The sequence below is a fragment of the Hylobates moloch genome, unplaced genomic scaffold (assembly GCF_009828535.3).
Source record: "Hylobates moloch isolate HMO894 unplaced genomic scaffold, HMol_V3 SCAFFOLD_5, whole genome shotgun sequence".
Lineage (NCBI taxonomy): Eukaryota > Metazoa > Chordata > Mammalia > Primates > Hylobatidae > Hylobates > Hylobates moloch.
The window spans coordinates 15,568,038-15,592,144 of record NW_026652280.1 but is presented as its reverse complement, the minus strand read 5'-3'; the positions used below and the strand labels follow the sequence as shown (position 1 = coordinate 15,592,144).

The following is a 24,107-nucleotide window of genomic DNA, read 5'->3' as shown; positions in this document are numbered from 1 at the left end:
ATGCTCTGAGGGCTTTTGGGAAAACATGTTGCTAGTTTCTGGTGGTTGCTGGCAATTTTTAGCTTTCTTTGGTTTGTAGCCACATCACTCCAATCTCTGCCCCCATTGTCACATGGTATTTCTCTGTGTCTCTGTCTTCACATTGTCTTCCCTCTATGTATGCGTGTGTGTCCAAGTTTCCTTCTTATATGGACACCCGTCATTGGATTATGTCCCACCCTAATCCACGATGACTTCATCTTAACAGATTACATTTAACAAGACCTTTTTAAAATCAGGTCACATTCTGAGGCTCTGGGTGGAAAGCTTCTTCTGGAAGAAGTTTTTGGGGAACACTGTTTAACTCACTACATTTTTCTATGGCATCTTCATTTCCTTGCAGCAGCCTCACAGAAAGGCAAAACCAAATTTACAGGATCAGTTACTCAAATGGAAATCCGTCTGCAGTATGATGTGACTGTACAGCCAGAGTTTTCCACGTGGTAGGTTGTAGCCTACAAATGAATATGGCTGCTTGAATGTGGCTGACTCTTTTGGGCTACTACTTAAAATTTTTCTAGTCATATTTTTGTAGTGCAAAATAGATTCCCGACGTTTCCTGAAGTGCTTAGTGTAACTCCACACTAGAACATGTGCCTTCCCAAGTCCTGACAACTAAGTCAATTTCACAAACCGACAGCATCGTCCTGTGTTCTGATGCCCCCAGTGACCGCTGTTCATATCAGAAACATTTGAAATTTATCCTCACTTGTCCCATAAACATACACAAGCACAAAGCCCTCAGCAGCAACTGAACAAAATGCTTTCATGAGAGAAGCCTAAAGGTCTGTCAGTTATTCTCCCTTTGCTATGCTTATTCAGCATTGCTTCCCATGATCTAGTGAGGTAAGATATATTAACTGATACTCAAGGGCTAAAAAACAATAATAGAACTTAGCATTTTAATCTCCTACCTTTCCCTAGAGTTTCATAGCAACTTTTTGGATTCATTAGAAGTAGACATTTAGAATGTCAGCTTCCAGCAATACGTACTCTGTGGTTACAAGTCCCCTGTTTTATATTGGGAACATAAGTATAAAGGGTAAAATATAATGGCATTTTAAATAAAGAACGGAAGAGACATACTCAAATGCCAGACATGACCAAAATGCTAAAAATCAGGATAGGTGGGTATATTAGGCCATTCTTTCATTGCTATAAAGAAATACCTGAGACTGGGTAACTTATAAAGAAAGAGATTTGATTGGCTCATGGTTCTGCAGGCTATATAGGAAGTATAGTAGCTTCTGCTTCTAGGGAGACCTCAGGAAACTTAGAATCATGATGGAGGGCAAAGGGGAAGCAGGCTTGTCTTATGTGGTCAGAGCAGGAGAAAGAGAGAGAGTGGGGAGATATCACACATATTTTAACTACCAGATCTCGCAAGAACTCACTCACAGTACAGTATCAAGGAGGGACGTTGCTAAGCCATTTATGAAAACTCTGACCCCATGATCCAGTTACCTCCCATTAGGCCCCACCTCCAACACTGGAGATTGCAACTGAACGTGAGATTTGGATGGGGACACAGATCCACACCATATCAGTGAGCCAGTGATCAACTTATGTTTGGCAGGCAGGACAAGCATGCTCTGTAGTGGATTAGTTCTCATGATTCCTAACACCTGAGGCAGCTCTTAATTCCTTCTTATTTGATTGTTTTTCTTATTGACATACCCTGTTGGTCACATTCTATTTCTAGCTTCCTGATTCAGAAGATATAAAACACAAGCAGAAACTTAAAATTGTAGTATGTACATTTGTCCATTTGTGTGTGCCATTTTCCCTGCTCCGTGTTGCTGCTAATCTCCTCTGTCCTCATCAATTCCTGTCTTTCTCAAATAGCAGTCTCAGTCTTCATTTGTGTGTAGATTTCTTGATTCCACTGTCGAACTGAAAGTTCAAATGAGTATGGGTAGACAATTTTGTTTTCCTAAGCAGCCTGAGGATAGCATTTCTTATTCACAGTCTCTCTTGTTACTAATGAAAACCCTCTTAATTATCTTCCTTTCGCGGCACTTCTCATCCTGGTTGTTTTCTCGTTGTCTTCAGCACTCTCCAGTTTCACTAAACTGGGTCTAAAATGTGTTCGATTCTGATTTTATATTCTGTCCGAGGGCTTGGTTTCTTTCACACATTTCTTAAGAATGTATGTCTTTATCTTAGTCATTTTCTTGCAGAATGTTATACTTCCCCTACTTTCTCTCTTCTCAGCTCAGGAACTCCTGCCAAATGTGTTTGAATTTTTAATTCTAACCTCCATGGCTGATAAGCAGCACTGTATGTTTTAAGACAAAAATGCCTACCCTACACCAAGGGGAGATTCTTAATTTGTTCTTTTTGAGTTATTATCCATGCTGTGTTTATCTATAACTACTCTTTTGGTATTGCTTAGATACTAGAGTCAGTGGTGATGTTAATTTTAGCCTCAAAAAATGTAGAATGATCTGTGGACATGGGCAGTGTCACAGTTACAGGCACAGAAAGCATTGTGAGGTTTTCAAATAGGCAAATATTTACATATATATATATGGTTATTTAAAAATGTATTTCTTATGTCAATCCATGACTTGCCTATGTCACAATGCAATCTGGTGTAGGTTTTATTTCTTGACAGAAAGAAAGATTCTATCCTCATAGTGTTGAGTCTTTTGCAAGGACCTATGGATATAGGTGGTACCTACATGGGGACACATTGCCTAATACCACCCAGAATGGGTAGCAGAGTTCATAGTGAAGTTTCCATTGTGAGTGGCAGGTGGCGGGCTCTTCTGAGAAAGAACCTTCTAGATGCATATTGTGGGGAGCAGGTATGGGATAACCACTTGGAGTCTTGCTCATCCTCCTTGGATAATAAGTGGGTTCCTGAAGTCTGTATCTTCTCTGCTTTCTGTTTCCTCTAGAAAGTTGTATAAAGAAATATAGACATAGTGTGTATTACAGAGGAAGGCAGACTTCAGCTTAATTTTGAGGCACAGAAAAGGGAGTGTTCATTTATGTGTCTGAACTGTAAGCATCCATAGAAAGAAGATTCCCCCTCCTGAGAACCCAGCCTGCACCTTAATCAATTACCATTCTTGCCTTCACATGCTGGCACTTCAGCAGCTTTGGTTCAGATTTTGACAATGACAGGGGATGTCATAGAAGAGGTGTGATTGGGTTCCCTGACTGGGATTTATTGTACAGCAGATTTTGTTTTATTTTGCTAGGAGAGAAGTAGCAAGGACTCTACCTACCTTGAAGGGGCGAATCCTCTTTGGGAAATTAGGAAGTGTTATGCTTGGGAGCCTCTTTCAGGAGTGGCAGTTTTCTGCTGCTTCTTCACTTCCCCGGGACAAACAAAATTTTCTTTGAGGCTGCCCAGGGACCTGTCTGGACATTCACCTTATGTCCATTTCTCCTGAAATCTGCCAGGAAATCCGGCCCAGGCTGCCTCCTGGGACCCAGAGGCCTCTCTACCCTTCCTCCTCCAGGCCCTGTGGAATTGTTCTATTCTCGGTGGTGGGGGCTAGGGGGTGTAAGACCCCTCACTCTCCCCCTGCTTCTCCAGCACGATCTTCTTGGTCTTCTTCTTTACTACTTCAGCACCTACCCCCCCCGCTCCCCTCCCTTTACCTCCTCCACAAACCCTTTGGGTGCTCTAAGACCTCAGAGCAAAAGAGTCAGAAAAAAAAGGACAGTTTTTATTTTTCTGCTTCCACCTGCCATGTAGCTTCCCTGAGGTATCACAGTGCATATAAAAAATGTTTTATAGGCCGGGTGCGGTGTCTCACGGCTGTAATCCAGCACTTAGGGAGGCTGAGGTGGGCAGATCACCTGAGGTCAGGAGTTTGAGACCAGCCTGGCTAACATGGTGAAACCTCATCTCTACCAAAAATACAAAAATTAGTCAGGCTTGATGACACACACCTGTAGTCCCAGCTACTAGGGAGGCTGAAGTGGGAGGATCCCTTGAACCTGGGGGACAGAGGTTACAGTGAACTGATTGTACCACTGCACTCCAGCCTGAGTGACAGAGTGAGATTCCATCTCAAAAAAAAAAAAAAAAAATTTATCTAGTGAAATTGATCATTAAAAATTTAAAAACCCCTCTAAAATTGTATAAACATTATATATTTCTGTGGGTGGTGTGTATGTGTGTGTGCACGTGTGTGTGTACGTGTGTGTAGAGTACATGTGTTTGAAGAAATGATGCCTTACATTTACACTATGGTAATGGTATGGGATAGGATGGCAATGGTGCGCTTATCCCCCAACACTTGCATTAAAATGGAATTTTGATCCATGCAGTTGCTCAATTCATTTTCTTAAAGAGGCCACACCTGATCCAATAATATCAATACTACAATAAATACCTCTGAAATGACACAGGGAGAACCTGGTTAGTAGGTGAGAGAAGCATCACAATTTCTAATAGCTCACCGTTACTTTGACATCAGCCAAATTAAGGAGAAATAGCAGTTATGAGTGAAAATGAAGAGATATAATTAGACAGGCTTTTATCCCTGTGCTTTCTCGTGCCCTGCAATTGGCCATACTCGGGTGCTACCTTTTGTAGGAATGCATGTAACATTGTTTCCAAGGACATTCTGGCTTAAGGGAAGGAAGGGAATACTAGCAATTTGTCAACAGAGTTAGCCTTTGAGATTTTTACTTCTACAAGCTGAAGCCCTGACTGGCACCTGAACTTTAGAAGGTTTATTTAATGCTACAGAACCTCAGCATTTTCAGGTTACCCTTCAATTCAGAAGTGTTGTGTATATTTTCTCCAGTGATCCATTGCGCACCTCTGCTTAGCCTCCGAATCCCCTTGCTCTTGAGGTTAGCTTCTCCCAGCATGTTTCTGTAAACCTGGGCATGTGTGCTATGCCTGGAAGCCTGGATGTAGGTTGGCTGAGACCATGCCTACGCTCTGGCTTTCCTGGCAATGACGTCTTTACTCCACACCTGCTTCTGGCTGTTTCACTCATTTCCACCTTTACAAACTTAGATCTATTTTGTCACCACCTAGAAACTTCTGGTTCCAATAACATGTTCGAAGACGCCCTCTCCCTCTGCCCATTCCTCTTTCTGTCATTCATACCCCCTTCCTCCATTGTCATCTGGAGTTTCTGGGTTCTATCATGACACTTGCAAAATGCCTCTGCTGCCCCAATATATAAATAACACTAATTTGTCATTTGAATCAATGCTGCCTTGTCAGTGTTCCGATAATTAACCCATGGGCTGGCATCCCATGTGTGTGTCTCTGGAATGAGAAAACATGGACCCAAGTAGGGTCATGATGCTTCCAGTGAGTCAAGGAGCAGAAAAATGATGCAGGAACAACTGGGATTAGACCAGCAAGCAGAATAAGAAAAGAAAAATGAAACACAACTTTGTTTCATTCTTTGTGTTCCTGATTGTGGCTCAGGTGGCAAACTTGCCAACTGCACTGTTTATGTACTCAGAAGAAATGAAAACTCCTGGTTACCTTGGAGGATGATACATGAAGAAAAAATCTTGAAAGCTAGTGAGCAAATTGCTGTTTACAGGTAGTGACATTTTGGCTAAGAAATAGGGTATAACTGATGTGCACCAATTCTGGGCCTGGCCCATAAAATATTTTTCAAAATCCTCTTCTCAATCTCATTTTCTCATCTCTGCATGGCAGAAAGAGAAGACATTCAAAATGGTGGAGCCCCATGGAGAAAAGAGCTCAGATCCCTGAGTCATCACTGAAAATAACAGTCTTTGGTGGAGGTGAAGACAGATTCATTGCAAATGGACCTGGATTAGAAGTGCCTAACCTCGATTATTCTGGGCTCATATTCTGGGTCAGAGAAACAGACAAGTAATAGAATGCTTGGTAGAGGCCATGTGCTACGAAACACTGGGGACATCTGCAGGAGAGAGAATGTGAAGGAGTAAGGAGGAGGACTGTGACCTATGATATGTGCTTCCCATAAAGGTGATAAATACTGGTGATTCAGCATAGTGTCGAGGAAAGAGAAAAACTGAAGGAACTCTCTGAAATCCTTCAAGCTTCAGATGCTGGAGTGATGATGGCTGTGTACCGAAGGCATTGGGATAGATGCGCACGGAGGAAGCATTGGCTTTTGCCTACTGCATTTTTGACTGATGAAAATGAATGGAAAAAAGTCCTCTGCACGTGTGTTCCAGGAGACATGGTGGTGGAGGATTTAGAGAATAGAAACCAGGCTTGCCCAAGTACAGAAATATACTGCATTCTCCATGACATTGGAGATACAAAAGAACTTTGGATTCTCATGTTTGTGTTAATTTGGCCAGAAGAAGAGGCATGTGGTCAATGTATCTTATAGGGTAGAGTCAGAGGATTGAAATCCACCTTCTGGAGGGAGGATTAAAGGTCGGTGAGGCCCTACCACCTGAGACCTGTCCATAATATCCAAGGCCATGGGGATGACAATAGGCTGGTTCTACATCTCCATGAGCAGGGTTCTCCAGAACAGGCTCAGGCCACTGAAGGTGGCTTTACCAATTATTCTGCTGTAACTATGGAGAGAATGAGCACAAGCAGGGGAGCTGAGACAAGGCAGGCAAACAACCTCTAAAAATCTACAATTGGTGATTGGTGTGCTACTGACTAAGGTAAAGGCATAGAATTATACATCCAGGTTTCTATTACTTATAGCAGAGCCTCAGACCCAGGTTGAGAGACCACTGGCCTTAAGAAAAAAAATGGGGTTGCTGATTTCTGGGTAATAATCCAACTCTACAAATTGAAGAAGCAACATACCCTCTTTGTTAAAGTTGAAGGAAGGGTAAGATTTTCCTGGAAAATTGCCAGCATGCTAAGAACTTGCTTAAATCTATAAAGGAAGCTAAGGATGGCTTGGGGTGCTTGGAAAATGAGAGAGAAGGGGAATCATAAAAGAAAGAAATGAAACACATGAGTATTATGGGTTAGCATGATAAGTTGACTGTGGTCCATTCGCCCTCCTCAGGTGGGTGCACAGAGAGAAGGAAAGATGAAAACTCAGGTCAGAGAAGTAGGTAACTAGGCTAGTTCAATCTAACCACAACTGCTACTGCTGTTTTGGAGCCATATTCCCATTCCTTGGTCACAGAAGGCCTCTTACAGTTGTCTCCCAGGACTAATAAATTAGAACCAGATGAACAAATGTGAGGTGATAAGAAAATAAAGGGTGAAACAAACAAGAATTGAGAAACAACTCCTCATCTGTGCTTACATATACAGCCCCTAGGGTGGAGGTCAAGAAAGTCACATCCACAATCTGATAGTGTTAGGTGTGTGGTAGACACTGTCACTGAGGAACCAGCCCCGAATGAGTGTACAGTTGGCCCCAGTACATACTTTGGTTATATATTTTTTCACCTATCCATCTGTGTAAAAATATATAGGGTAGATCCTTGGCAAAGACTGCAAAGTATTTATACAATGGAGGATGGAACCTGGAGAAAAAGAAAGAAACATAATACATTTAGTGCTATTTTCCCCATTCAGGGGATTAAAAACTAATTTTTATTTCTTTTCCCATTTATGTGGAGGGGGAGAAAGCGCTGCCTAAAACTCATCTAGAATATGTTGCATCACATCAGTCTCCCTTACCCCAACATTTGAAAAATCACTGCTGTAGATGTGTGAAATGGATTTGTAGAAGAGTAACATTTCATTTAGGATTTGAGAAAAATGTATTTGATCCTATGGGAGGTACTCTGATGAGTAATTTAAGAGACGAACATTAGCAAGTAGGCTAACAGGGTCTTGAAACAGGGACAGCAATACAAAGTTGTTTAATTGGGGTCAGTGCACAGGAAACAGACCTCAAGAGGGTTCCCATTAGTGAAAGAGTATGATAGCTTGTCATGTTAGGAACCGCCTGTAATGCAAGACGGTGTGAAAGGTTGGAGAAATTAAGTGGAAAAGACCATGATCCTTACTGATCAGGACAGCTTTGGTCAGAAGGCACCTGTCTCATTAGTAGTAGAAATAGGAATTACAATTGGAACTAACAACAAATTAGTGTTTCATGTGATAAAGCATGTGAATATTTGAGTAATTAAATGAAACCCTTCTAATTTACTTATTTACATATTGAGCCATCTATTCACTGTCATCATCGGCCTCATCATCATCATCATGATCATGCCTTCTATGTATTCAGCATCTACCAGTTTGGAAAGTATACTGGATATGCTGGGAAGTCTTTTATCTATTACTTCATTAATCTTAACAACAACTCTGGTAGACATAATTATTACTAATGCTCAGAAATATATATTTTTTTTCCTGCCACATGGAATACTGCAATTCCTAGACTCCCTGTGGTTGGATGTAGCCATTTACTTTGTTCCACATTGGACATGGAAGAGGATTGATGTGCACCGCCTTCAGGCTAAAGCACTCAATTAATTGCCAGTGCAAGACTCTCCACTCCAAGCTTGTCCAACCTGTGGCCTGTGGGCCGCATGTGGCCCAGGATAGCTTTGAATGCAGCCCAACACAAAATTGTAAACTTTCTTAAATCATTACGAGTTTTTTTCTGCAATTTTTTTTTTTTTAGCTCATCAGCTATCGTTAGTGTATTTTATGTGTGGCCCAAGACAATTCTTCTTCTTCCAATGTGGCCCATGGAAGCCAAAAGATTGGACACCCCTGTTCTACTCCATCTTCTCCTGGACATCTAAAAGGAAGCTTTGTATTGAGATAGTAGAGTCAGAATTATTAGGTATCTTGGATCCCTGAGAGGCCTTCTGGTCCCACAGAAGACTTTGCATGAATAAGAAATAAAATTTTATTGTGTAAAGCCACTGAGTGAAGGATTGTTTGTTATCGTAGCATAACCTAACCTCTCCTTACTCTGCAAAGAATATCTGCTTATTAGTTGCATTTTACTGAGAAAACTGAGGCTTGGAGCAGTAACATACCTTAAGCTGGTATTGGACATTCAGTTCAGCTGGAGTATAAGCCTGTCTGTTTCTGTCTGTACAACTGGATGATAGTAAAACAGTTTGAATAATGTAACCAGCTAACTGGGTTCTACTAGACTGACAGTACTATAGAGGAATAGTAGCATAGAAAGGTAAATTGGAAAGACTTTGGGGGTATAAATGGGACATTTTTTGAAGAAGAAATGCTTGAGATTTTTTTATGGTGACCTACAAAGATACCGGCACAGAGGACTTGGGGACCTTCTTTTTGGAAGTGACTTAGCCTTATCTAGACATTTACCTGTATCTGTGTCCATATTTTAGATAATTTTTTTTGTACGAGTTATTTAGAAGTTTAAAAAGATCTCTGCTGCTAAGTAAGAAATGCAGAATAAAATAAACAACAAAAGAGCCTTTGCTTTGGCCTGACAGAAACACTGGCTGGTTCATTCATGCTACACTTGGAAAACATTAGGAAAAACTAAGCCATTATTACCTGTGGCAAAACACTTTGCTGTGGATGGACGCACTGCTAATGACCTCGCAGCAGGAAGTATGACTCCGAAAGCACTTCTCCGTTTCCAATGCAGGGTGACTGGGGTGTTTTTCTACATCCTGATTAGTGCTTTAGAATCTCTGTGTGGTGCTTTCTGAGAACAGAGTGGGTCTCTATTTTGTTAAATGTTGCAAGGATGGATGATTGAGAATCATGGATCAAATAAGCACTCAGTAATCCATCAGAGGAAAGACTCTGTGAGAAAAAATAGATGACAAACTACCTTCAAATATGTAGTTTGCATACTTTAACATTTATTTCATCAGGATGGTTGCCTTATTGTGACATACCATGTTTTTCCATTTCCTCCCTTCGGAATGAGTAGCAGAACTTGCAGCTCTTCCTCCTTCAAGACCAGCTGTCAGTGTGAGCTAGGGATTAAGGCAGGGCATTTTCATGATGAGACTGTAAATCTCTTGGTGGAGAGGATTTGACCTTACTCACCTCTGTACGCCCAGATTCCAGCCTAATACGTGGCACACAGTAGGTTCTCAGCCAACACTGGGGGAGAGCATGGGGACAGCAGAAGCTTCTGAATGCAGCTCAAATGGAAAATAAGTTCCCTGATACCCTGTCATTTTTGGTGTTTCAAATGTGAATTCTTGTTTATAGGATAGTAAGGAAAATACATAATCATAATATTTTAAAACAGAATATGAAAAGACTAAGTCAGCTGGTAGATTCCAAAGTAGAACACGAGTGTCTTAAACTCTAGCCCTGTTACCATGTGATGCTGCCTGGAGGCGGCAGACCTTAGGGTGGGAGTAGAACTAGGTGGTGGATGGCTGGGTTCCTGCCCTCTCTGGATGGCTTTCTGGTCTCTCAATCTGCCTGAGTCAAGTCGTCCAAGCTCCTTCAGGAAAGTGTTAGGGAAGCAATGTGTTTCCACGCCAGGTTTCCTAAGGATTATGAGAAGCTGGCTTTAATACTTTTTAATAGTAAAATTTAATTAAACTAAATGTACCTCCGGGAAGAATAATGTATGCAAACTTATCACAAAATCAAGGACCATGGTGAGAAAAACTGAGAGCTTAATGTGGATGAATTCCAAAATATTTGGCTTAAGCAACAAAACGAATTCATTCTATATTTCCCCTTAATATGTTGTGTGGATCTTTTAACAGTTGGTTGTTTAATAATAGTAATCTTCAAGCTTATTTCTCGGATCAGCATGCATGCGACAGTCCTTCATTCTCAGTAAACACTGTGTGATACAATCAGCCTGCTGCAGATGCTCCTTATTCTATTACTGCGGCATAATCATTTGGGGAAATCTGTGAAACTAATGCAAAATCTCATAAAGCTATTCAGAAATATGGATTGAAAATGGAAGACTGGAAAAATAGCTTGTCATAGCCCACTAGCGACTACACACTGAAATTTAAGAAACTATTTTTCAAACGTTTCCATTTTGCACATTGCTCAAAAAAAAAAAAAAAAATCCTACCTTGTTTGTTCCTGAAGAACAATGGGAACATCTATCATAGGATGTTAAGGCAGATTTACCAGGAAAATATTCATATTTCCATTGGAACAAAATATGTGGACTTGATTTAAGATTAGCATATGCATTTTTCTCAAAGATAAACACTATTTCTGGTGTTTATTTTTATTGAGAACAGAGGACAATAATGTAATACAATTTAGCGGTATGATCTTGTTGATCTTGATGAGCAAGATTCTACACTTACGGATTGGCCAGCATTTTATCAGACTGGCTATTAATTCTTCCATTTCCCCTCTTTCTTCATTGTTTTATAAATATTTATTACAAATCTTGCCTATCTTCAACCTGCTCTAACCTGGGTGTCTTTCTCTAATCATTGATCTCTCTTTACAGAAAGAATCTTTTCTATTTTACTTCATGATCAATGACTTTTGGGTTTTCATTTGGACACATTATTCCCCCTACTGAGATGCCAGCAATTTTACTGGGTTTTTCTCAATTCCTTGTTTAGAAAACAATAGTTCTCCCCATCCCCCATACTCCAGGAAGGAAAAGAAGTAATAGTTACTGTGAACCTATTCCTATATCCTGAGCCTTCTACTGAGAGCTATCATGACAATTTCTTATATTTTATAGGTTGGAAACTGACAGTAAGAGGTGTTAAACAACTTTTCTAAGGTTATACATTGAGTATATTGCAGAGTTTGCATTCAGAGAAAGCCATGTTATTCTGACACTCAAACTCCTGGTCTTTCCGCTCTTGCACGGTATTCTAGAATTAACTACTCCCTACACTAGGCAGAGACAGCACAAGCGTGGGCTATAGTCAGAGGGACCAGGGAACTACACTTCACTCTGCCACTTACTGCCTTAGCAATTTACTTAGTTTTCTAGTGAAAATGATACTTCGCTTTCCAATTTAAAATAAAAACCTAGCAGATAATGCAGCACAATGCTTACGTCTGAGTAAAAAGCAGAAAAAGAGATTATTATCATTATTACCCCAAGAAGAGTAGTCGCATATTTATCCTGGAAAAGAGCTATACATTATTTAATTATTTTCCTTGATTTGACTATTTCTTTCAAGTTCAAAATTTCTGCCCTCCAAGTTCCTGCCCCCTGCACCTTTCCCCAGGTGACTTGCACATAATGGAAGGTAAGAACTTATAAGACTTAGAAGACCCACAGGCTTAGACCCTAAGTTAGTTACACTGCCCATAAGAGTGAGGAGACACGCTTTCTGCTCTCTTCCCAGTTTCAGGGAAAGGTGTAAGTGCTGTATTTGGGCTGTATTAACCGAAAGACCTTGTTTCACCTGCAGGGAAAGGATGGCCAGTAATACTCAACCTCAGCAGTAGACCCAAATGTATAGGGCAGATGTATAGAGAAGAGATCAATAACCTTGATCTTTGCTGCTGGGCGACCACCCAGTCATGGGTACGAAGAGGCTGCTGTTTTCCATAATGTTTCTTTGGAGGCTGACTCTGTAGACTTTCTAAAGCACACTGAAACTTGTAATTCTCTCAAATATCCATTTCTATTGGTATGTTCACAAATAATTATTTATAAAATCTTAAGCAGAGATTCATGACATTTATGGGAAGCACATAAAAATGAAAGAAAACGGCCGGGCGCAGTGGCTCACGCCTGTAATCCCAGCACATTGGGAGGCCGAGGCGGGCAGATCCCCAGGTCAGGAGATCGAGATGATCCTGGCTAACCGGGTGAAACCCCGTCTCTACTGAAAATACCAAAAAATTAGCCGGGCGTGGTGGCGGGCGCCTGCAGTCCCAGCTACTCAGGAAGCTGAGGCAGGAGAATGGCGTGAACCCGGGAGGCGGAGCTTGCAGTGAGCCGAGATCGTGCCCCCCCACCCCGCCCGGGGGGGCAGAGCGAGACTCCATCTCAAAAAAAAAAAAAAAAAAAAAAGAAAATATAACGTTCAGGGTTCTAAAGTGCAAACTTTCCAGAGAGGTTCTCCCTGCCTGTATATTTAGGAATGTCTTCTGAATTCTACTTTGGGGGAGGAGACAGATGCCTCAATTCCTTTTTCCAAGCCCTTAACCAGAGGATTGCTGAATGGGACTAAGTGGACATTCTGGGTGTGCTATGAGTCAGGAGGATTCTGGTTTGACTGAAGACATTTACACTCTATGTCTATACTGGAACTTTCTGATATCTCCTTTGGTACTTATTCATAAAAACATTCATTTATTTTATGGGTTTTGCTTGTTTGTTTGTTTGAGCTGGAGTCTCCCTCTATCACCCAGGCTAGAGTGCAAGGCCACGATCTCAGCTCACTTCAACCTCTGCCTCCCGGGTTCAAGTGATTCTCCTGCCTTAGCCTTCAGAGTAGCTGAGATTACAGGTGCATGCCACCACACCCAGGTAATTTTTGTATTTTTAGTAGAGATGGAGTTTTGCCATGTTGGCCAGGCTGGTCTCAAACTCCTGACCTCAGATGATCCACCTGCCTCGGCCTCCCAAAGTGCTGGGATTACAGGCATGAGCCATTGCTCCTGGCCTATTTTATGTTTTTTTTGAAAATGAGCTTGTGCATAAAGATAGTGAGTGTTGTGATGATCATAAAAGAAAATATACATAAAGAGGTAAAAAGCCTGAAAACTTTCTGAGAGCTTCTACACACCCTTCTCCCTTCTCCTCCCATCCTCCTCCATGCAGGGCTGGGGTGATGCACCCATTTGTTGTCAGCCCTCTGGGATGCTTTAGTGCCACCATTGGTTTTGAAAGAACACACCAGGGAAAGGGAAAGCCGTGTGCTGAAATTTAGGGGAGGCTCTGAAGACTACACTCATCTCCACCTTATCTTCAACCCAAATTGTCTGCCTTGTTCACATTTCATTAGCACTAATTTCTAGAGGGCCTGTCTAGTGAGTTAGATATTTTGTTCCCAAATGTCCACTGTACATATGCAGGCATCCTTAGAAGGATGACACAATAATCTACCATGAGCCTTCCATTAGGGCATGAACACAGAGTTTATGGCATCAGGCAACCCATTGAGAACACAGGTGAGGTGCATGAGGCAAGGAAGCCTCACTGAGGAACAAAATTAGGTTTTCCAGCCTGAGGACTTTGCAAAAAAGGAGGAAAATGAGGTAGGAATGATTTGCAGGTGCATTTGTGTGGGAGGAGGCTGCCTGTGGGGGTAAGGTAGGAGAGGGAACATGAGGGCGTCCGATGGGACAGTGGAATGAGAACCCAAAGACACATTTTATGTACTAAGATATTATAGAACATTTTGAAGTGTGAGGGAGCCCAGGTTCTCTCTTTAAAATTCCTTTATGATGAGTCTGTTCAAGGAGGCCTCAATGTTCCTCTCAGCTTTTCTAAACTTTAGACGGTTCTTCATGCCTCTAGGATCCTTGCCTTCCTTTTTTTAAATAAATATTTACTTTTAAAAAATTGCAATTTTAAATTCTTCCTCTATGTCTTTGAGTTGAAAATCTTATTAAAAGCTTCTTGCCAGTTTTGCAACTCAGAACTGTCTTTCTCACGGATCTGGGAGTCATCTCTTTGAAAAGAAATAATCAAAAAAGATAGCATCCCTATCTCCCAGTTTCTACGGGAGGATAGGAGCCTAACATTTTCCAAGTTGTAAAACTGCCTCCTGTCCTGAAGATAGGAGGAAATGTACTTTTCCATTGGGTAAGGCCAATAAGCCAACAGATGCCCTAAAATGCCTCCTCCATCCCCAATCTTAGCTCTTAAAAGCTCTCCAGCCATTTTTTACCAGTGGAGTTAAGACTGAGTTCTGGTGCCCTTTCCATTATTGCGACAGCCTTAAAGTCTTCCTTGCCTGTGTGATTTTGTGTGCTACAATTTTTTTAAGCCCTAAAGGAATTTGCTTTTTGATAAGAATTCATTAACAAAAAGTGGGCCTCAGGATGAATCAGTTTACAACATACAGAATTAACATTAAAATGAGATAAGTAACTTTTATAGAAATATTGACCAGAGAATGTCCTTTCAAATGTTTTTCCTCCTAGCATGACAAAAAGTTTTAGTTTGTAAAAATTATGTTATGTTTGCTCCTAAAGTTTTAAGAACATATTAATTGCATAAACTATACTCCTATATAAACATCTTAAGAATATTTATTTCATAAGATTGACATTAACTGTTGAGTTCCTCTGTTTCTGCAAACATGATGTTAGTTCACATGCAGTTTTATTTGATGCTACACAACATGTATATCAATTGTCACTTTCTTTTCATGTTTCTTTTCTTTTCCTTTTTTTCCGGCTTCATTTTGGTATAATTGACAAACATTGTATATATTTACAGTGTACTATGTGATGATGCTTTGACATGTGCAGACATTGTGAGAGGATTGCCATAATCAAGCTAATTAACATTGCCTTCACTTCACAGAGTTATCATTTTTTTGCAAAATTTTACAAAATTATTGCAATCTTTGCTTTGACAGTCCAATGAAAATGCTGGCCCTTGTTTCTTACACACTTTCTTGGACAACAAAAAGTGCTAAACTTACCAGCTGCCTTAGGTTTACCACTGGCCTTCCATGGAAACGAGTCCTGGGGTGGAAACGGTCCCCTTCTGAGGCAGCCTGCTAAAACCACAAACTTCACTCCTTCATTAAAACAAAACGAAACAAAATTCACACGACTGCATTTTTAACCTGTGTTTGCATAACAATGAGTTTCATTCTTCACTCTGCCTAATTTATTCCCCATAGTGATTCGCCTCAGGCCCCCAGTCCTTGCTCACTCTAATCAATCTAGTGGCTAAAGACAAAGCTTAGTGCTTTTTTAGAATTAGTAACAAAATGCTAACAGTGGTTCTTCTGTAGAGACCCTGTTTTATAGGGAAATGAGACAACTAGAGAAAGCCCTGAACACTTTCCTTATGGAACTTTGTGACTTAGTTAAATTACCATCCCCAAAGCCTTCCAGGTTAGCAATAATTAGACAGCAACTAAGTGACCCCACCATGATAGCTTCTTTGCATAATAATCTAATGCCTGAAACACTCATAGGAGTAATGTATTGTTATCTCTGCTTTGCAGATAAGGTAGGGTAGAGAGGTTACCCATCACACTCCAGATTTCACAAGTGAAAAAGTTGGCAGATCTCTATTTCAAAATTCATTTCAGGTGGCTTCAAAATCCGTGAATTTTATATGCCTTGTGCTATTTTCTTACCTGTAAAATTGACAGAGTGATAATTGATGTGTAAGTTACATTTCAAGCTTGGAATTCTCAAAGATGTAGTCCTGAAAGAGAGTGTCTCGGACCCAGAGAAGTGTGCAGAATCCAGACTTTTCAATGAAGGCAGTAGAAACAGTTCTCTTTTTTGAGACACTTAAAACCTTTTACCCCACTGGTTCACTCAAGTGCATCTAACTGTACAGATCACTTGGTCCAACTAGAGAACAACTCTCTGCCTCTCCAGTGAGCAGATCCAGCCTTTGCCTCCATGTTTCCATACAATTGTTTTCTAAACCCAGAAAAGTGATATTTACTGTCAATCTGTTCTTGAGATGCTTCTAGGGTATGGCAGAGGAAACGGTCCACAGTGTCAGGTGTATTCCTGGCTCTGCCTGCTTTTCTTTTCTTTGACCTTCCATAAACAAGCAACTTCATTTCTCTAAGCCTTCATTTAACTTCTTAAAGAGTGGTGACAATAACACCCATCTTATGGAGATTTTCTAATAATAAGATAGAGTAGAATCTCAGAGATCCTCGAGTTCTCCAGGCTGAATGCATTATATAAAAGTAATTACTTAGTATGAACAGCTAGGAGACATTTCATTCTAGTCAGGGGGTGTCTCTGGTATTTGTTTTGGACAAATAAAGCAAGCTTAAAGGAAACTCGGCTATCACTTTTTTAATGCTCTTATTTTATTGATGAAGAACATGCACAATTATGTAATATTATGAAACTGAGTTCAGTTAGGCTAAGAGTCTTTCTCAAAATCCTCAATAATAAATGTTCTGTAATGTAGATATGCATACAGTCTACAAAGGCAAACAGTATTTAACTTGCTTGAGGTAGTACCTACTCTTTTGTTTTATAATAAGGTTGTGTCAATTTTCCCAAAGAAGTGCTATGAAGAGATTACTTTTAATTATTTTTAATGTCTCTAACTTAAAAATATATATATTATATGGATATAAAAGCATTATAACTTTTTTGTATGAGTGCCGATAAAATCAACCAAGACTTTAATAGGACACAACTCCAAACACTTGGATTACCCCTGACACTGTGTTTGCGGTGGGATAAAGCTTTATGTGGTGACACATTCTGCCTGGAATGCTGGCTCCATCTGCTTTCAACATTCCACTTATACTCAAATGTACATAAATTATATACATATATAAATTAAAAATTATGCTCATAAGTTTTAATTGCCCATTTTATACTTATTATCTATGCATCATTGGTTATCTTGTACCACTTTAGGTCTTATTTTCCCAGGTATAAAATAAAGCTACTTGATCAAGACCCCAGGGGTCTGTGTGTGTGTGTGTGTGTGTGTGTGTGTGTGTACATATGTCATCCTTTGTCCACAGGATTACACTTCATACAAAGTAGGGTCTTAATAAATATGTGTTGTTTGATGATTGATTTGTTTTTCTTTAAATATACTTAACTCATTGACTTGTACAGCAATATTTAATGAATACCATTTTTGTGCAAGTATACAAAAAAAAGAATGATATACAAGTATACAAAAAAAAGAATCATATATCCTGATTTTCAAGACTGCACAGTTTAGCTGAAGAGCTACAAATCACTTACAAATAGGTAAACGACAAAAGACAATACATGTGACTCCAGTAGAATTCAGGGAAAGATGTAGCCTCCTGTGGGTACAGAATTCTTAGGGGAGATGGGATTTTCAGTGAGCACTGATTGGAACTTAGAGGAAGAACAGAAGGAAGGAGGTCATTCCAAGCTGATAGACTGACTAAGTAAAGGCTGAAGCTGGCTGATTCTGTTGGAGAATCACTTGGAAGTGATTAAATAGAAATTCTGAGAGCTTTGTGAAATTTAGGTTGGAGACTAGATTGATTTTTCACTTAGCATATTTGTTAAATAATTTATTGATTCACTGCAATTAAAGTTATATCTAATTAATTGCATATTGAGTTTCACTAGGCTTAATGTTATAGGACTAGAACAATGAGATGAAATAGACACTGGTGTTTTTACTAAAGAAGATCTCATAACTGCTAGAACTTCAGTTATTATAGACTTTCTGCCATAGTGACATAAAATTTGTCAGCAATGCTTTTTCACATTTTGTTTTGATTGAAAATTACTATTATATGATTCCTTATAGTGAAGGAATGGGAGGAGAAGTACCTCTCCCATGTGTTTTTCCAAAGACTTCTATGGTCTCCTCTTGCAGTGGTGAGATGGGTTTTCTTGAAATTCTTTGGCAGTTGGCAAGAAACCAAAAATCTGGATTGTTCTACTCAAAGACTGATCTGCTCAGATCTTCTTTTCTCTGTGGCATCTTTCTCTTATTAGAGTCTTGGGACACAATTTTGCTTTTGCTTTTGGGTATTCTCATGCAGTCTGTTAGATAGATATTAAAGTTGACAGTGATGCTTCTTGTCCATGTGTATGAAGTAACTAAAAGTTTGGAGAGAACGAACAGCCAATGCCACAAAAAAACAAAATAAGCTTTGGGTCTAAAGTATTTTGATTTCCTCTCCCCATCATCAAGTTTTGAGACGCACTTGTAACTAATTGTTTTTCTTTAAAAATAGATTTATGGCCACCAGAGGGGGCATCTTCCAACAAAGAGACCACAGCAAATAATAAAAGCTTACCTGTTAAATCTCCCAGCCTGATGTGGAGCATAATTAGCAGAGAAACCAAGCCAATTGCTGTGGGATGTTTTGCAGAACAGATGCTTTTCTTCCATCCTCTCTCTAAGATGGCTCTTCTTTTTTTGTTAGTTTAAAGAGATTCTAAATCCCAATAATAGTTAAGTTTAGAGAAACACTCTGAGTGACACACCAAATATTTTAATTGACTGCTAAAGCTGGTTCAGATTAATGATCTTCTTATCCCTGTGTGGTATGCACACAGTGGTGGATTAAACCTGCCCTCAAACTAGGGTATTTTTTTTTTAGTTCTATAGCGTTTAGAGAGAAATTCCTGCTTAACATATTAGTTGTCGAAATTGTTGAGTATAATATTTGTTCTGGCACTAACTTTCTCTTTGCATTTGTGAGATGTCTGGAGGAAATTTCAGATGCTCAAGGAGAGCCAATTTATTGGTCTGTTTTGTTATGTTCAACATAGGAAAGTTGTAGCCTCTTCAATCCTCCATTAGCCAGATTCTAGAGAGCAAGGCGTGAATGATAGCAATTTAGTTATCACGTTCTATTTCCAGCAGAATTGTTTGTAGTTTAGCTCAAAATATCCATCTTCTTAATTTTAACTGGTTTTGCCAGTTGCCAGTTAAACCAGATTGCAAGTGAAAATGAATATCATCAACACACTTAAATATTTCTGTGCACGGTACAAAGCAGACTGTAGATGATTATAGACTACTGGAAAATGTGTTTCCACAGAAACTTTCTTCTAAATTGCTAGGAGTGTGTTAGACTTTAAGATTACTCATAGGCATGTGCTCAAAAATTTGGTAAACTTTAAAATTTTTTTATTTTACTTTAAAAGTATATTATAAAGAAAGCAATATTCTCTAAGGCAATGAATCATCTATTCCCTTCCAGTTTAAAAATGGTACATGGAACATTTATGTTATACACAAAAATTACTTTGAATAGCTGTGTGTGATCATTTTAAACAAAGCAAATCACTAAACATTCGGCATGACATTGCTGATCACCTCTTCTTTTTTAAATTTGTATAAATTTATGGGACATATGTGTAATTTTGTTACATGCATAGATTGTGTAGTGGTGAAGTTGGGGCTTTTAAAGTATCCATCACCCAAATAAAGTACACTGTACCCCAAAACCTCCGTCATCCACCCCCCTCAGCCCCCTTACCTTTTTGAGTCTTCATTATCTATCATTTGACACTCTACACCTTTGTGTACTCATTATTTAGCTCCCACTTATAAGTAAGAATATATGGTATTTGTCTTCTGTGTCTGACTTGCTTCACTTAAGATAATGGTCTCTAATTCCATCCATTGTGCTGCAAAAAACATGATTTCATTCTTTTTATGGCTGAATAGTATCCTATTGGGTATATATGCCACATTTTCTTTATCCAGTCATTTGTTGATAAACACTAAGGTTGATTCTGTATTTTTGCTATTGTGACTAGTGCTGCAGTAAACATACGGGCACAGGTATCTTTTTGATACAATGATTTCTTTTCCTGTGCATAGACACCCAATAATGGGATTGCTGGATAGAATAGTAGTTCTGTTTTTAGTTTTTGAGAAATCACCACGCTGTTTTCCATAGAGGTTGTACTAATTTACACTGCCAGGGACAGTGTATAAGAGTTCCCTTTCCTCCACAAACTCACCAGTATTTGTTATACTTTATCTTTTCAATAATAGCCATTCTGACTAGTGTTAAGATGATACTGTAGTTTTACTTTGAACTTCTCTAATAATTAGTGATGTTGAGCATTTTTCATGTCTGTTGGCCATTTTTATGTCTTCTTTTGAGAAATGTCTATTAATGTCTTTTGCACACTTTTTAATGGGATTATTTCTTTGATTTTTTGTTGAGTTGTTTGAGCTTCTTGTAATTTCTAGATATGAATCCTCTGTCAGACGAATAGTTCGCAAATATTTTCTCCCATTCTGTAGATTGTCTGTTCACTCTACTGATTATTTCTTTTGCTGTGCAGAAGCTTTTTAGTTTAAGTCTCATTTGTCTATTTTTGTTTTTGTTGCTGGTGCTTTGGGGATCTTAGTCATGAATTCTTTACCTAGACCAATGTCCAGAAGAGTTTTTCCTAGGTTTTCTTCTAGTGTTTTTTATATAGTTTTAGGTCTTATATTTATGTCTTTGATTCATCTGAAGTTGATTTTTGTATACAGTGAAAGATAGGGGTTCAGTTTCACTTTTCTGCATATGATGATCCAATTTTCCCAGACTATTTATTGAAAAGGTTGTCCTTTCTCTAGTGTATGTTCTTGTCTTCTTGTCTATTTTGTCAAGTATCAGTTGGCTATAAAAATGTGGCTTTATTTCTGGGATGTTTATTTTGTTCCACCAATCTATGTGTCTATTTTTATAATAGTACCATACTGTTTTGGTTACTATTGACTTGTAGTAAAGTATGAAATCAGGTAATGTGATGTCTTCAGCTTTGTTCTTTTTGCTTAGGATTGGTTTGGCAATTTGGGCTCTTTTCTGGTTCCATATGAATATTATGATTGTTTTTCTAATTCTGTGAAAAATGATGTTGGTATTTTGATAGAGATTACATTAACTCTGTAGATTGCCTTGAGCAGGATTGTCATTTTAACGATATCAATATTAATTCTTCCAACCCGTGAGCAGGAGATGTTTTTCCATTTGTTTATGTTATCTATGATTTCTTTCATCAGCATTTTCTATTTTTCCTTGTAGAAATATTTTGCCTTCTTAGTTAAATATATACCTAGATATTTCATTATTTTTTGTAGCTATTGTAAATGGGATTGTCTTCTTGATTTGGTTCTCAGTTAGATTGTAATTGGTATATAGAATTAATACTGATTTTTGTACACTGATTTTGCATCCTGCTGAATTCATTTATCAAATCTAGAGATTTTTGGTGGAGTCTTTAGTTTTTCTAGATGTAAGATTATATAATCAGTGAACAGGAATAACTTGACTTCCTCTTTTCCAATTTGGATGCCTTTAATTTCTTCTCCTTGCCTGGTTTATCTGGCTAGGATTTTTAGTACTATGTTGAATAGAAGTGGCGAAAGCGATTACCTCTTCTTGGTCTTCCTAAGCAACTTCCCTAGTTTATCTCGTCTGTTTTCATCTGGATTGTAGCTGTAGCCAAATATGCCACTCTACTTCCACTAGCTCCTTCATAATGAACTTGGAATTATCTTCTGATAATGCACTTCTTTTTTAGGAATATTTAAGACTCATAAATTTCAGAATCAAATCAGACTATTTAATCCAAAAATGGCCTTCCTATACCACCAGGCCCTCTGAAAATGCCCAGTCTTTTTTAAAAAATCACACTGTACCCCTTTCTCTGCTAATAAATTCACATAGCAGCAGTGCCTCAATACATATTCTATATGCTTTTCTTCTCACTCACCCCAACCTTCTCCTTTGGCTTATTCTATTTTTTTTTTTTTAAGAATGCTCTTTCCTTTCACATTTCTATATGTTAATGCATTATCATTCAGGGTCCATGTCTATGATTTGGATGTTTGTCCTCTTCAAACCTCATGTTCCAATTTGATTCCCAAGGTGGCAATGTTGGAAGGTGGGGCCTGGTGGGAGGTATTTGGGTCATGTGGGTGGATTAATTACGAGAAGATTAATGCCCTCTGTCAAGAGTGAGGGAGTTCTTGCTGTATTTATTACTTGAGAGCTGGTTGTTAAAAAGATCCTGACAGCACCCTCCTCCACTTCCTCTGTCCCCATAGGAACCCACCCATCTCTCACCACTTAATCTCTTGGCACACACTGGCTCCCTTCTGCTTTTGGAGGTGAGGCCCTTACCAGATGCAGGTACCCAGTCTTGAACTTTCCAGTTACCAGAATCATAAGTTAAATAAACTTATTTTCCTTATAAACTACCCAGTCTCAGGCATTCTGTTATAGCAACTCTAAGAACTACCTCTTCCCAAAAGCCTTCTGAGATATTCCCCTTGCTCCTCACTTATCCACACACTTCACATTAGCCTTGAGATTGTACTTCTCCAGGAATGACAGTCACAGTATTTAAGCTCTGCATGGCATGGTCGTCCATGGATCAGAACCTAGCTGGTTGAATGTAATGGCTGAATGGCCAGCCTGCAGTCCTGTATCTCTCTCAACTAGTTTTCCTCATGTCCTTAAGGAAGAGTTCACAGACATCTTCCTGACTAAAAGATCACTAGTCTGTGATCCTATAGCACCTGTGTGTGCCTCTGTCATGGCACTAATCACCCTGTGCTAGAATCACACTGTGTTATTGTCTCCATGCTCTGCCAGGTAGAACACCTGGCATATCTAGACACTCAGTAAAAGCTTGTTGCCAAACTGATTAAATTTTTTAAAACATGAATTGAGGCCAAACACAAGACTTAATATGTCCCAGTCACTCTTCCTAGTAATTGCATTTATAAAATGCTCAGAAAATGTTTGTTGTATTAAATTTGAGCTCTTGATCTCTAATAAAATCTTATTAATCATTTAATAATAATGATGATGATGATACTGCCAAACAATTACATAGCAGTCACTATGTATCAGGCACTGAATTAAGTGCTTTATAGATGCTTATTTAATCCTCACATCTACCTTCGTGAGGTGGTTCTCTTATTTTTCCCGATTTTTAGAAGAAAACAAAAGCACAGGGAGATGAAATAAACTGTCTAGAATCTTGCATCTCATCAGTGGAATGACCAGGCTTCTAACCTAGGAAGTCTAACTCCAAATCCAATACCTTTCAATACCTTTTTGCTCTGAATTAATTTCAATGAAAGCCCTTTTTGATCTGATGAACCTGTGGTATATATTCATTGTTTTCTTTTCCTAACCATCCATCCTTTCCATTAATTACTAGCACTCTGACACTGCTCACAGCGAGTTGTAGAATATTTTCAATCAAAAGCATGTAAATAACTGTCTTGCCACCAACATTCATCCTTGAAATTTTCTTGCTAAGACATGAAATTGTTGCCTCCACACTTAAACTATTTATTTCCTGCCTCTAGTTTTTCATTTGCCTTGTCCTGGTTTTCTAGCTGAGGACAACTTGTAAAAGTCTGTTACCCCTTCACCCTGCCTTCAGCACTCAGCTTCTCAGTAACTCATGGATTCCCTGGGCGTCTGCTACCACTCATACCCCAGTGCTTCCAGTATCTTTTCCCCTCATCTTAATTTCTCACACATTTCAGTTCCAAGTCTCTAAAATAGATACTGACTTTTCTTTCACAATTAAATAAAAAAAAATCCCTGAAGGTTATTACTCTTATCTTAATTCATATTCTCAAATA

General features: G+C 39.1%; 1 long non-coding RNA gene across 1 annotated transcript in view; it reads left to right on the top strand.

The window, feature by feature from the left end:
• Positions 1-2,704: 2,704 nt before the first annotated feature.
• The window catches only part of LOC116468055 (uncharacterized), a 315,466-nt gene continuing 294,063 nt past the window's right edge, over positions 2,705-24,107 (top strand). Inside the window, exon 1 of the long non-coding RNA XR_004247976.2 lies at positions 2,705-2,849. This is a non-coding gene — a long non-coding RNA (uncharacterized LOC116468055). The remainder of the gene's footprint in view (positions 2,850-24,107) is intronic.